The sequence below is a fragment of the Cyanistes caeruleus genome, chromosome 1 (genome assembly GCF_971803275.1).
Source record: "Cyanistes caeruleus chromosome 1, bCyaCae1.hap1.1, whole genome shotgun sequence".
In the NCBI taxonomy this organism is placed as follows: Eukaryota; Metazoa; Chordata; class Aves; order Passeriformes; family Paridae; genus Cyanistes; species Cyanistes caeruleus.
Window position 1 is genome coordinate 25,961,626 of NC_141701.1, and position 16,420 is coordinate 25,978,045.

Sequence of the window (16,420 nt, forward strand, 5' to 3'; positions counted from 1 at the left end):
TTGCAGTCTCTGTTTCAGAACAAAAGCATTTCCACTTTTAGAGTATGGCAATATTTTCAAAGATGTCCTTGTTAACTTTACTTTTGAAAAATTATCTGCAAGCAGAAACAGTTAAGTCCACCAACAGTGTTCTCTTAAACATTGCCACATATTTGTGGCGTTCGGGACACATCCTGAACAGCTCAGCTGCCTTGTCACATCAGATGATTGGAAGGCATTTTGACATCATTTAGCCTCTGACCTTAAATTTCACTCTCAATAAGCAGAAACCAAAACATATCCCACAAAACACTGAGAAAATAGAAACTGCGGCTGTGTCATCCGAAATGAATCCCTATCACTACAGATGAGACATTTCCCCGCTTTCACACAATAGATGCTTTTATTTATTACTATCAAGACTGGAGCCAAATCGAACAATCTCTCTTTGTATACAGATACTTCTTTTAATTTGTTAGTGAGTTGATCCTTTTAAAATTGCTGATTAGCTGAGCTGTTACTAATGTGACTCAAATAACTGCAAAATCTCTGATCTTATGATCACAGGGCTGTTCAACTGACAGCTCCACAAGTACCACTCATTCACCTTGTAAGTAAAGTAGTGTTTAGCCCAGAAAAAGAAAACCAGTAATGCATGCTGTTCAAATTGACAATAAAAAGCATAATATAATATAATATAATATAATATAATATAATAAATATAGCATTTTAACACTTCACATACTTGATTAAATTTTCAATTCATTTCTTGAGCAAAATTTCTTTAGCAAACACTTATTACAAAATGAATAGATAATTTTTATGCACAGGACGTTTTGTTAATTTCCCAGGTTTCTGGAACATTTTGAAGCATTTTATTTGCAGTGGAGTTGTTGCTGAAGAACATACATCCTCATCCATATTTTGTGTTACACTTTTTATTACACTGTTAAGTCCTTCAGTTTCCTGGTGTCAATCAGCACACCTGTGTGCTGATTCCACTGTCTGCTAAATTTCAGGGTTTTTTTTTTTGAAAACTTTTGCTAAAAATTTTATATAATTCTTTCTCATTTTACTTCCCTTTCCCTCCTCTGGAGAACCATTCACCAAACCACTGACCCTATTTTAGTAGCTAGCAGGCAGCTGGGGAGCAGGGATTTGTGAGAAATCTTTCTTGCCTGTAAATCAATTTGCTGTTTCATCCAAGTCAACCGTTCAGCTTAAATTACGAGATCTGGAGTTGGTAGTGACAGGCATTTAGCACAACCCTTTTTTTCCCATTGAATCCAGATCTTCTTTTGGTAGAAACAGCTGAAATGTGGTTGTTTTCTAAAAATGCCATCTGCTGAAAAGAGATATATCAAATTGGAGCAGAGATCAATGGGGAAAAAGTTACATTCAAGCTCATTTTAGTGGCAAATTTTACCTTCATACCAAAACTTACTACCACTAATATATAAATTAAACTGTTTATTCAATCAGATGGTAAGTGCATATGATACAGAGTGTGGGCTGAAGGTGGAAAGTCACCCTTGGCAAGGTGAAAAATATTGCTAGGATTTCATTCATTTGTGTAAAATTGAGCAGTGTTATAAGAACTAAGTCTATATCAGATTCACTAGTCTAAGCAACTACATTTTTGCAAGGATTCTCCATCTTATCAGCTTTATTGGCATCATGAGCCTTACTTTTTAATTATGCTTGTACAAGCATATTGAAGTTACAAGCATATTGATGTCCTTATTGAAGTTACAATTTAATTTGACTACATTCTTATTTTCCTCCTATTTTCCTATTACACTTAAAATATTATATTTTTTATTATTTTTATATTATATTTATATTATTTTATTGCCAAATGAGGGGGGAAGCCCCAAACATGAATATTGCATAAAGCATCTCCTGTCACTGTAGGAAAGTAAGATGCTGTCTCCAGAGAGGCAGGTGGTAACTGCTCTGTGTTTGCTCTGCTCATAGTCTGTGTGGTGAGATTTTAATTCTGCTCAGGTCTGAAAGCAGAACAGTTGGATAAATGACTGTGTCTAAGCACTGCTCTCCAGGAGACTTTATTAGCAGAAGCACAACACTCTTCTAGTGATAAAGTCACACACAGCCAGGTAAGAACCTGATAATGGTGAACTGTCTGCACCCATCAACAAAACCTAATCATAAGCTTTATTTCAAATAAGAAATATAATCTAATTGGTAAAAGCATTGTTGCAAGATTTGCTCATGGTTAGAGACAGGAATGGAATGGCAAATGTGCAAATGCTAATATCTAAATATGCTGGTGGTGCAAATGTTTTCCTGTTTTAGTCCACAAGCCTTATTTTTATGTAAGACTCCTGTTCCTGCCAACAAATTGATCAAAATGAAGGTAGGAAAGCTGTAACTTAAAAGTCTCTTCTCCAAGTATTACTAATAATTCAGTTTAGAACAGAAAGTGATGAATTTTGAGAGTACATAGCTGCAGAGTGCATTGTTTTTTTTCCTCTTGTACTTGCAGTAGGTTTCCACTGCAAATCACAGACTTAGTGTAATGGTTGTTTCATCAGAGGCCACATTATTACTGTTTGAACAGATAACTACTTGCAAAAAAACCTCAAAACCTACATCTGTTGTTTTGGTTTTTTTGTTAAAAACAGGGAATTCACTATTGTGGCTTGGTTACCTAAGCACAGTTATCTTACTACAAACGAGAAATTCAATGAGCAAGGAGAAATGATGTTGCACATTAATTGCTTTAATGTGTGTCAATCAAGAAAGAGCTCATACATAAATGAGTTTTTAACTAATAAAGCTAATTTAGCTAATAAAGGATTTTACCATGATGCCTGACCTGAATTATTTTGGTCATATGTCACAGTTTAAAGATATAAATGATTATAAAAATAAATGCACACTACAAAGTTTACTGTATTGGCAGAACAGTTAAATTTTACTTTAATTTCTATAAATATTAAATTACAAAACCATCCAGCATGTAGATGTTCAGTGTTAACAGAGGTACTAAAAAGCAAAAAACTGATATTTTCTTTTTTTATTTAGTTTTCTTTTTCTTCTTTTTTTTTTTTTGAGACTACTTGACGTGAAAAGTTTGTAAAAAATTGTCTGAATTTAAATACAAAATGTATCAAAATAGTTTTGTTTTAAATTGACATCATGCAATCAGCCTTTCCACTTCTGTAAAAAGCTGATATGATTGCTTTATTCTGGAAGTAATGAATACACAGTTTGGAATTTGAATACAGTATTTTTTAAGCTTGGTTGCTAGGTGCAAATATTTCAGATTACAAATGAACTCAGTTGACACCTCATTCTTGAGAAGGAAAGCTGCTGCCCAAGAAATTCATTAATATGATTACATGAGCAGAAAATAAAAAGCATGACCAGAAAATCCAACAGGAATTCTTATGGAAAATACATAAACAGACTATTAGTAGAGAAAGACCAGAATGCAAGAAATAACAACATTATTTTAGGAAATGAGTTATTTTTCTGCAACATACCTCTATCTTTAGCAAGTGTTTAGTCTCTTGAGGAAAAAAACCTGAGTGGTTTATATTAACCCATTGGTGTAGTTAGCTCAGTTCTGTACATTTCAGAAGGACCTCTCCAATTCTTCGAGGAGAATTGGACACATGACATTAAGGCTGCGGTATTTTGTATGTTTTTTATGTGGTCTTTTTCTTTTTTTTAAACAGAAAAAATGTAAACTTTTAAAAAGTAAATGGGATGCAAGAGAGTTAGTAAGCATGATTTGTATTTTGAAATATAAATGAGAAAAGAAAGTAAGCTCCTCATAGTCCAAAGTAATACGTGAGAAGGAACACAATCAAAGAAAGAGGTCACTGTACTTAAAACAGTGAAAGGAAACCCCAACAGAGTAGCTGAGGAGAATTATCTTGCAGAGGAAAACTAATGTGGAATGTTTTGTCACCATACTATGTTTTCACTGCTCAGTTCAGTGCTTTTTTCAAAACACCCTTGCTGCTGCTCAGATGGTGTGGAGCAGCTCAGGACTTATGTCTTAAATACCCTGAGGAGGAGCAAAGACTGGATACAATAGGTAAAGCACATCTCAAAGATTTTGTTGAGAGTTCCATGCCTTTATGGAGCACTACAGCAAGCATTCTTGACTTATCCACATTTTATAACACTGACAATTGAGTGTAATTACTCCTGGGTAGAAGATGATATTCAGTAGAGATAAATTCCTATGCTGTAATTCAGATGTCTGGTTGTTATGACTGTCCTTAGAGAAGGCTGAAGAATGATTGTATGACTAAAACTCTGATGGATCCAAGCTGGAAGTCTGAAAATATATGTGAAAATCACCCCACTCATTTCTTTAAATAGACATCTTTTTCAAGGAAATACGTACTTGGAAACAAGTTGCTGTTACTCCCTGAAAGCAATACAGCAGTCAATGAAAAAAGTTTGATATGACAGTGTTTGCATTACTTTTAGCAGATCAGGCATCAAATAAAGTAAACTAATCTGAGTATATGAAACAGTTATCAAGTTTAGAAGCTGTTTTATAATAAATGCTGTAGTTTGAGATTAAACTTTAACATTTTATAACAGAAATTATGAGAAAACAGTGGAAAAAATCAGCTTCCCTGAATTTCTGTTTCTGATGCATAATTAGTAAAACTATTGGTTATGATTCTTTTTGTTGTATAGTCTTTTATGGAAGTTACAATGCTGCCACAGGAATCATCTTCCTCTCTTGTTGATTAAGCTGTGTATCATTCCCCTCTGTCTCTTCACAGGTACTTTTGATCTATGTCATGTTTCTAGGAGTCACCAATTTTTTTGCCTTTTTGGACCTTTAGTAAAAATATTTGCATCTCTTTTATTTCCTCCATTTTCCTTTTCCTCAGTGTGCTTATTCAAACACTCCTAACTCCTTATTTTGCCTATGTTCCTTCTCACTCTATGTTAGTGTTAAGCTCTGTATTTGTTTGGCAAATTATCTCCTTCTCTTGTTACATCTCTTTCTTTTCTGTTTCTTCTCAAAATGACACTCCTGATAGATATGAGTCTTTAAAAGGAATAAAAGGAAAACTGGAAGCAGAAATACTCAACCTCAGTGTTTGATTAAGAGTAACAATCAGTTTAATTTAACATTATAATTTTCCCACAAATAATATTGATATAATTCATGAGTTTATTTGACCTTTAGCTGTCATTGGTTGAACATATCTGTCTGTTATCACCATACTGTGGTTTTGAATTTAATTTTTTAATTCAGGTGTTTGTATATGTCTTCTGAAACTACACATTCCCCCAGCTCTGCCCCTTCCTTTCCCACACACACTTTCTGTCTGAATTATGGCTCTGGTGGTTGGAGTATTATTTGTAGTGCTCTCTCCTTCTTTCTCTGAGCCATCAGTCTAAAAAAAATCCAGTGCCTCATTTATTTTAGCTTTATGGATCACTTATGGAAAGACAAAAAATATCTACTGATTGACTGTGTCACATGAAAAATAATGGTGGTGGCGCTGTTGTTATGACAGCCTAAAGACATAATCAAGACAGATTTTCTTGCTGAAAGCAGTATCTTTTATTAGATCAGCTTGTATCACCGGCAAAATTAGATGAGTTTTTGGGCATGTGAGTCCTTTTTCAGGTCTGAAATAGAAGCAGAAGTCTTCAAAGCTAAGTACAAGTTGAGTGCATTGTCTTATCACATTAATTGTGCTCAGACCATCTCAAAGGGGAAGTTAAAGGAAGGAAGAGTGAGTCTGAAGAAAAGATACATCAAGGGGAAGGTGGGGAGGTTTTTCTCTCACAGAAACACTGACTCTGAATTCATGGGTTTTGGTATCCAGCAGATTTGTGAAAGCACCCAAGATTTTTTTTGGAAAATGTAGGCATCCTTGAGGGTCTGGCCTAAGATATTTAAAATGCAGTGTTTATCTTCTGAGAAATACTCTCTCCCTGATAAATGGGGAGCTTCTGTCTTTTACTCGTGTATGTTCATTCTTTCTGGTGTCCAGTAGTTTCTTAGTTTCACCTTTTACCCTGAGAGCACTCAATGCACCTGATAAAAGGTCCCCAGGCATCAGATTTGATTGTTCTGTGTTAAGAAATATTTGTTGTGCTGGTAGTGGAGAGATGTTGGTTAAGTTTTGTACTTATGAAGGGCCTAAATACATTTAGTTTGTTTTGGCCACAGGCAACATGCCTCTCCTAGTGGGTTTAGTGGGGTCTGTGCCCCAAGGGAGGATCTGGTGAACCCTATTTCAAAAGAGGATTGTTTTTTAACACATCTTTCAATGCTTGTATGTGTGTTCCAGCACATGAAATTGCAAGTGGGAAGGATGTGTAAGGGCTTGATGATCTGCTACCACTACGCTATTTCAACATTGTGCATGTCCAACAGTTGGACCTGTACTTGTAGCAGTCAGTCTAATGCAATATATTGTTAATAATAGAAACCTAAAGAATATGCCCCTGCTTGTTAAAGAACAGGTCCTAACATAAAAAAAAAAAAAAAGATAAATTATGTTAAGATTAGCTTTTGTACAGTCTGCATCACCATGTGTCAAGAATGTTCATTGCACCATAGTTAAAACATTATTTATGAATCACTCCATGAGGGAGGATTTTCTATTAGTGTTACATTTAACCTTTTCCCTAAATCTCTTTGTTTAGGAAAGAGTCCAGCATGATGATCAGTGTGTATGTATGAACCCTGTTAACATTTGTTAACCTCATCTTCATCAGCCTTTTTCACTTCTGCTACCAATGGTCTTTCTTGGTGACAGTGCTGAAATATTGTGTCTATACTGTCCAAGTGAACAGCCTACACTGTCCTGTTCTCTGTAGGGAATCCAAATCTAAATAACCAGACAACTGTGCCTCCTCTATCTGGGTAATGATTTACAATCCACTTCTCCATGGTTTCCCATAAAGCTGTCTCATGATATCTTCTCTTTCAGCCAAATATTTTCCCCAAATCCTTGTTCCCTGAAGCTCCAGTTGTGTATTCTGTCCCTACATGACCAAGGATTCCACAAGAGGGAAGTCTCTGGAATTTCATCAAATACATAGTATAGGTAGGTAATTTGCCTTTGTGATGTTTGTAACATGAGTATTACAGCAAATAATATCATCAACACTATTTAGTATTAAACATTGGAAAACGTTTATGAAGTTGTGCTATGACTACTTGTAATTCTTTAGGGTTTGGAGATGACAGTGCTTTTCAGGAAAACTTCCACAAAGTGTCATATTTCTTAGTGGAGCACAAGAGGAAAGAGCTTGTAATTATTTGGCAAAGGGCAGTGAAAATGTTCTCACAGTGTCTCATCTGAGAGAGAGATCCGAGGAACTTGCAGTTGGGGCAGAATCTTTTCTGAGGGTTTGTTGGTTAAAAAGAGTGGAGAGGACGGATGACATTCTGGCAGACCATGAGTTTTGAGAAGATAAAAGTAGCGCTTCTCCATGGGAAAATAAAATAATAATAGTAAAAAAGGAGCATGGAGTATTGCAGCGGTTCTTGATCTCCAGCACTTCCTGAACTTGAAATTGTTTCTCTTTCTACTTCTCACTAGAAGCCAGATACTTCCAAAGCAATTCATACTGCGCAATTGTCTCATTTGCAGCTGGAACAATATGTTTCCAAAATGCCTTTCCTTTTTTTTCATCCTACAAAATCAGAGGAAACATGAAAAAGCCTGTGGTTTTAATAGTGACATAGTGTGCTGGTGTTCTCAGCATTTAGAGAATACTAATTTAAGGATAAAGGCTCTTGTGACCTGTGCTTTATAGCCTGATTTTAAAATATTGAGCAGAAATATTTTGTTTTAAATTCATGTCTTCTTTCATGACAAAACTTCCCACAGTGTTTTCTATACCTTCCAGCTGGCTGTACCAGAATTGTTTCATTCCTTCCCAGTAGAGACATATATTGTGGAAAGCCATTTGTAAAGATGATGGCATATGTTCAATACAAAATAAAATGTGAGGTAAATTCTTAGTGCTTTTTGAAGATGAAATCTCTGAAAACAGGCAGTCCCCAAGAACATACCTGCAGAGGCTCTCCCTCCCACATTAGCCCCCAGTCACCACTGTGCTCAAAAGCCACCACCTCCCTGAGTGATATTTCTCTTTGGCCTATGAAATCATCATTCAGAATATGAAATCATTTTTCAGAATATATCTGGGTCATTATATCCTACATGGGATGTAAAACAATTATTTCATTCCAGACGACACCTTATAAGCTTATAAAGTATTAAGATTTGTCATCTGGAAAAGAGCTTTTTTCCCATGTTTAGAAAAACAACAGAAAGCATATAGTTTTGTTATTAGCTGAGAGTATGATTAAATTCTCCAGTAAAGCAGTTAATGTTAAAAATTTATTTTTCAGAGAAGTGCAATTTACACTAGCATTTTGTAATTATTAATTAACAATAATTATCAATAATTCTAAAGTAGAAAATGAAGTATTAATCAGCAACGTTTAAAGAGATGTTGTACATTACAGACATACAGAACTTGAAAAATAAGGAAAGATTTCTTCACTATTTTGCTTTACGTGTTTGCATCTGTGGACTAGACATTCAAGTATGGGTGAAACAAACTGCAAAACATCCTGGGTGACAAGATAACAGGGTAAGATTTCCACCACAGAAACAAAACTTTCAAATGTTCTTAGACCCAGTTTAATCTTTGTTCATGAGAGAATGAGGAGGAGGTTGAGGGCATAAACTCTAGTGTACATTTCTGTTTTCTGTAGCTACATTCAGCTTTAACAGGCATTTATTATTTCAATCAGCATGAATTGGCAGTTGTATTTAGTATATGTGGCTCAGAATATTCCTTTTAAAAGTGCACTGCAGCCACACTGTACTGTGAATTGATTACCTGAAGAACAAAAGGCTGTTCAGACCTTAAAGGACATAATGAGCCATGGAAAACTTATTTCATCAGTGTGCTTTAGGGGAAGCTGATGACTCAGTACTTGACTTTCAACAGTGTTCTTATACAATCTTACACACTTCTGTGTGCAAATCCTTCACTCCCTGTTTAACCAAGCAAGTCTGTATTACCTGCACACAACAATAATATCGCTGGGTATCTTAGTCACGGGTTTTCAGAGTGCTTTGCCACTTGTGTGTAAGCAGCTTAATGCTGCAGCACGAAGTCTTCAGAGTACTTAGCCAGTCAGCCTGTTTGTGCTCACACACTGCTCAGACTAATGTCGGTGATAGAATAAATACAACTGCTACCTTTTCATCAGACACCTTGTTTTCCAAAGGCTAAGAAATTAGCTTCTGTGTGTCTGACAAGTGGGAATTTCTTGCCTTCACATTTACAGCCTGGCAAAGAAAGTCGAACAAATCAAGTGTCTTGTCAAGGACGCACCAGAAGAGAGCGAGGTAGCTGGGAAGAGTTATTTTCTGCTATTGAGTCCATGTGCTTTAACCCCAGGATCAGACAAATGAATGCAGGCAGAAGCCTGACCTGAAAATAGCAGATTTTCAGTTAAGATCACTAATGAGGATTTTAATTAGTTGAGTAAGCCAGCATCAATACAAGCAGTAAACCAAGCTCCATGACCTAGCAGCCTACTTCTTTCTGAAGGAAACTGTACTGTGGACAAGTGGGTATCAGGCCTTCCTCAGACATTTTTTACCATTCATTAGCACAAGTTCGGCTTCATTGCTTAGTATTTTACTTCATTTTAAATAACATAACTCTCCTTAGAGTGTAAATCTATTCTGATTGCTCTCATCTGGACTGGGATACCCACCCATTTCCAGCAAAGGGCTGGTATGGCTCTGTGACTCACTTTTGGGGACCTGCTAGCCCTGTGTCTCCTTCTTCTCTGGAAGCTGGGCTTTTCCCCTCCCACCTCTCCAGGCTGCCATTGCTTCCCTTTCATCTGATCCCAGCAGTGGCCCTCCCTGGGTTGCAAAAGGAACTTTCTGTTGTGTGCCAGTGGTCATAGGAAACCCCCTCCACAACATTGCTTTTTTAGGACATGGCCGCCCCTTAGGTAAAAACAGCTAAAATAAATTTTTCAGCAAGTTTCACTCCTCACTCTGATTCTTTTTTTTTAGCACATTACCCATTGTGAACAGCTTGACACAGTTTATACTATCACAGCTTGAAATTAATCTAGACAATGTGTCTATATCCTATGATAGAACAGGGTCTCTATCCTTTTAAAGTAACATGATCACCAGTGGAAACAATTCGCTTTATTGAGGTGGTTTCTTATTTCTATGGTGTAAATTGATGCTTATGACAAGCCAGGAATGCTTTTTAGCTGAAAGTTTGTGAATATGCAACAATATAGTGAATTTTGTATTTGCAAATAGCTTAAGAAGGCTGCCTGCAATGTAAACAATAGACTTGCAACAATCACAAGTGCAACACTATGTGCAAACCCTGAACGCCCACATCCCACAGAACTTACTAGCAAGACTGGGTGAAAGGGAAGAGGAGGGCTGAAATACATCTGAAATACACAGAATGATGTGATAGCTGACAGGCATCAGGGCAAGGAGGAATTGGGAAACCAAGATGGGAATGGTAGGAGAAACAGGTAAAGCTTCCTTACAAGCTTCCTAAGAAGGGAGATTAGCTGCACAGAAAGGGAATTGTGGAAGGGAGAACATAGTGCTGCTTTGTTGGGCTCTGCTGGATGAGTTACAGAATGTCTCTGTTATGATTGCACTGAGAAAGCTGTACTAGCCTGTGAATACACTACATTAGACAGCCATAGGGCAGGGCTAATGCTGGTACCAAGAACTATTTCACCCATAGGATTAAATGTCTTGCTCTACAGCAGTAGCTGAAATGCATTTCTGCATTTTATTTATATCTCTCTTTTATAGAAACAGTACATATTTGTAGTACATATCTATAGTAGTGTAGTTCTCATTTATCTTCTTTTATCATTTTCTGTATTTTATGCATTGCATTTTAATTTGATGAAGATGGAACAGGCTGCCCAGGGAGGTGGTGGAGTCACCATCCCTGGAGTAATTTCAAAGATGGTAGACATTGTTGTTAGGGACAGGGCTCAATGGTGTTCTTTGTAATGCTGGATTAACAGTTGGACTTGATGATATAAAGGTGTTTTCCAACTATGATATAAATGATTCTGATTCTCTCATTCTAAGGAAGAAAAGCCACATCTGAATCAAATCTACACAGAACTAAATAAGAAAAACTTGATGCTGGAAAGAATGTCTTGGCAAGGGTCATAGAAGTCCTTTCCATTCCTCTGACAAATCTGCATCTCCTAAAACTGAGAACAGACGAATGTAAAGCACCCTCAGGAATGAGAATGCAGAGCAAAATTGTCAGGCTAGGTCTGATAAAGAAAAAAGCTTGGAATTAAATCAGATGGGTCAATAAAGATACAGACACAAAGTCAATAACATTTAAAAATCTTTGAGCTGGTATCTAAGTGCTATTGTGAGTGAAATGGTAAAGCACAAGAGGTACAACAAGCAACCAAAGACAAAACCAAAAAATGTTATCAATTAAATCCTTGTGGCTTGGTTTTACAGACTATTTGGTGGCAAGAGAGTAATGTCAGTTTGTATTAATTTCTGCCATTTATAGCAGATGAAAATGGGTTCTTATTTTTACCCAGCATCAGTGATGTGCTGGTAATTAAAAAATATCAGATCTTAAAATAATCTTTTAATTCAGTCACTTTTCTTCTACCCATTTACCCAAGTTCATACTGAATGAAAGGAAAAAAAAAAAATCCTAAATGTTCACCAATTAAAACTTTATCCTATTTCTGTGAAGATTACTTGATTAATTTTTCATGTCTGATGCTTTTTACAGAAGCATATTTTTTATGAAAAAGAAGTGACAATTTTAATGGTGTTATTCAACCAGCCTATTTGGACTGTTTCAGAGCCTTCTTTCACTTTTCTTCCCATTCTTTCCTTGCTAGACCAAACTCAGAAATCAATTTGTTTTGACTTTTTTTCTGCTTTGCAGGACATTCCTACAAAATCGTTAGCTCAGATCTTGAACAGTTCTCTTCATTACATGGAAGACTGTAAGGAAGCTAAGTTTCTGAAAGAAGGCCTGTACCATTCATCTTTTCAGTGAAAATCAATAGATTGATCAATGCAACAGCAAGGCAGAGCTGCTTTTGAAAATATATTTGGTCAAGTTTTCAGGTAACATTTTGACCTCACGAACAGTAGTTTGAATTTTGGTCCATTTTTAATGTGCTCAGAAATATTGTTTTTATTTCAAACTGTGGTCTAACTCTTACCACACCCAGACAGTACTCAGCACATTCTCTTTTTAATAGTTAATGATATTATATGAAAGCAATAAGCACTTGAAAGACAAACATATTATTTTTTTTGTATCCTGTTTATTTCTAAAATGTAACTGTCTTGGCTTCTTTGAGTGCAAAAATATAATAAAAGCAAAAAGGGAGGTAGCATGTACCAATTAAAATAATCAGTCTGCATGGGTACCAAATCTGCAATTATAATTTACAGGTTAAATGATCACACCACAGAAAATCTGGGAACATAATAAAGAATTGTTTCAAACTTAATTAGGACAAGTCATTAAAGCAAATCTTGAGGGGGCGGAGGGGAAAAAGGAGGCAATGAGAAGAAATCACTGTCCTTAATACTTCTGTACAAAGTAAAATCAGTCTCATGTGAATTCTACTTATGGCAGTGAAATCATAAGGAAAGGAAGAGTAGGGGAGAAGCAAAAGAAATAAAATAAAAAGAAGTAAACTGTTGGTATATGAAAGGAAAAAGCTAAAAAACAGGTATATGGCATTCTAAAATTTTTGTGGGCTGTCTGCTGGCACAGCTGTTGCAGAAAGGTTGATGTTGTCCTTCCACACCAGTTGTTGATTTCTTCCCTTGTTCCATATCACCTCTGAAGCTGTTAATTGCATTTCTGCTTTAAACTACTCCATATTTGTGGCAAAACCCTAACTTTAATCTTTTGATTCTATAGTGTTTTCTCTTTTTAAAACCAAAAAGTACCTGATAAAAGAACAAACCTACCTGAACAAATGCCCTTTCCATGCCTCATTATTGCAGTGGAAGGTTTGAAATGCAACTAAAGAATAAACAGAGAAATTAAAAGGCCTGACAGAAAATAATCAACACTGCTGTATTATATCTCAGGGGGGTTTTTTAGGTTTATTAATTTGAGAGCCTGAATACCAGCTGCTGTCCTGCCTTGTTCCCCACAGGCACTGCCTAGCCATGCTGGCTCTTGCAGAGAGAGCAGCAGAAGTGCATAGCTCACATCACTTAAAGGCTGGCAGCCTCCAGTCTATCAATGCAGCAGCCACTTTATAAGGATTATTTATATCCTGGTAGATGTCAGAGTGTGAATATTCCTGTTCTGGCCGATCAGAAGGATCCCATTTGTGCAGAAAGCTGCCCCTCCTCATGTCCCCAGCAATGCTATTTCCCTGTCTGCCTGGCTGTCATCTTCAGCTGTGCTCCAGCCACTGTCATTTATCCTCTCCCTGGCACCACCACAGGACTGCTCTGCTGCCTGTGCTCAGCCAGAGCACAGCATTTCTCTGACAGTGCCCTACAGATCACTTAGGGGTGAGAAATATATATTGTGGCCTTACTGCACACAGAAATCATTCCCAGATGATTATTTCCTAGTGCCCATGTTTGTGTTACAGCCTATTTTGTTCTACCAAAGCAATGTGGTAGAACCACAGAGCAGCTGAAAACCAGCATGGCTTGAGCCATGGGTATTGAAGACATGAAGATGATTCACTGTGAAAATCTTCTGTCCTATGTCCTGTTTCCAGGGAACTGATTTTGCAAAAGCACCCTGCTCTGAACCATTAGCAGAAATGGATTGTCTGTGCTGTATTCAGGAGACTGCACTGTGCCACCATGGCCTGTGCTAATACATCTTCCCAGTCACACAGGAGGCTGAGCTGTCAGTCCCCATCCTTTAACCTGGAACTAAATAATATTTTGCCATGGATATCAACAGGACAAAAAAAAATTACAGTGCAGGAGCTCAGCACACCCTGTGCACCACTCAGAAATTTAGTCATAATGAAGAATCATAGACTCAGACTCATAGAATCATAGAATAATTTGGGTTGGAAAGGATCTTTTAAGAGTCCTGCCACCCTGCCATGGTCAGGGATATCTTCAACTGAATCAGGTTGCTCAGACCACCATGCAAGCTGATCTAGAACCTTTCCAGGGTGGGGATTTCTTTGAGCTTCCTTTCCTGGAAGACACACCTGCAGCTTTTATTTCTCTTCACATCCCCTGCTAAGTTCAGCTCCAGCTGCATCTTGGCCTTCCTGACCTCGCCCATACAAAACTGGGAAGCATCCCTACTTCCCATCTCCATACTCTTCCCATCTCTTTACCATCTGGACTTGTAGCAAGCACTACAACTAATGCAGGTACTCTGTCTGAGAGTAAAGTAAGGAAAATGAAGAAAAGAATATGAAATCTGCATACCCTTCTCCACTTGCTGCCTTTTGCTGCCTAGTTCTTACAGATACCTTGCCTACTTTGTGCCTATTGTTTACTTGCAGATATTACTGGGATGGGCTGATTAAGAGTACCTTGATGTATTGAGAGAATTACTGGCAGCAGATGAAAGATCATAAGCTGAGATGGAAGGTAAGGCTGGCTTGGTATTCCACTAAGTGAGCAGAGTTAGGGGATCACTCTAGAAGGTAGTTAAAGTAGAAATTAATTCAACAGTGATATGGAAAAATAACAACTACAGAACAAAGTCCATAGCTGCCCATGTACTGATATCATAGTGGCAGCAGGTCAACAGGCAACTGATATCAATATTGTAGTTTCCAAAGAGTGTGTTTATAAATACTTCTTCACTACCAAATAGCAGAGAGACTTGGATATTTCACAAGTTTTATCTGACAAAAAGATAGAGAAGAAAAAAGGGACGTACAAGGATGGAAAACTACTTAGACATTCAAGCAGAACAATTTTTTTCATTTCCATAAAATAGCTAATTTATTATCCCTTAGCTATGATTAGCTCATTTATTATTTATGCTTAATGTGGGAATTCTGAAAAGGATGTCCTCAATCCTTTTCATTCATGCTGTTACATATTGGAAACAGCCAGAATGAAAAAAATCTGTCTGCTGCTACAGACACCAAGATAATCCTATAAAGAAAGAGGAATGTTTGAACTTTAATCTCATCTTCATTGGACTTGCAGCAGGTTGTTGTAAATACGTTATGATATGTTATATCTATTATATAGAATATATAGCTGACACTTTACACTGGAGTTAAGCTGGTACATCTCAGGACTTTTGCTGTGGGCAGGAATATACACAGCGCTCTGGTTCTACTGCTCCAAGCAGAAGGTGTAAAAACAACAGGCTCTTTTTCGTGATATCATCAGGCAGAGGAGCTCTCCCTCTTGTGGAGTCAAATGTAACTCCACTGGCAATTTAAATTCTGCTTCCATGATCACCCAGTCTCAGAGACAGACAGGTCCTAAGATAGCAGGAGAAAGATGAATGTAATTTGCAGGATTCCTCATATGATGGCACAATATGGGCAAGAGGAAGGTCTAATCAGGAATAGGTAATATCACTAAGAAGACCGTATTTTGACCTGAATAAACACTGTGCATTGCAACAGTTCCGAAATTCTTTTGCAAATCATCTGGTTCAGCAGCTTGTCCTTTAATTTATGACCATTACTATCAAATTTGCCTTTCTTCTGTTTCTAAATGACTCTTTGCCCTTCTACATACAGGAAGGATTTATTACAGTTTTAAACCACTGCATGATCTTTTCCTTTTTCTTTTTTTTCCCCCTCTGGTCTCTGCATGTAGGTAGAATGTTCTCAAACATCACCAAGAAGGTTTTCTTCCAGTGTAAACTCTTTTTGCCCTCCCTCCCTCCAGCAGGTGTTGCTCCCAGTGGTTTTTGGCTCTGGGAAATGAACATTTCTGAGCATTATGTAAATATATTGCTGAATTGATCTTTGTTCTCTGTGTATGCTGAACTGTATTCATTTCTATCACTTCACAGACAGAACATTTTGGATGAACAGCTGTTTAAACACCTACTCATTTCTACTGTTTTTTTAACTGAATTGTAGCATGAACAGATTAATTTTCATTTATTCTTTCTAAGAAGATCAACTCTTGATCATTTTCTTTAATGTTGACCACTCATGCTTCAAACCCATGGTCATGCAACTGAAATTCCACTTCATTCTTTTGATGCTAATATTGACCTTTCAAGGTAGCTAATAACCAGACATTTCAGTGGCCCACTTATCTTTTGTTTTTCAGTAACTTCCAATACATTAATTGTGTGCTCCTAAATAAGTATTTATAAATTTTTCTTGTGTTAATAATCAAGGCTCTTGATGTACAAGACAAAATAGATAATTTTCCCCTTACTGTGTGGCATATTTAGGTTTGCA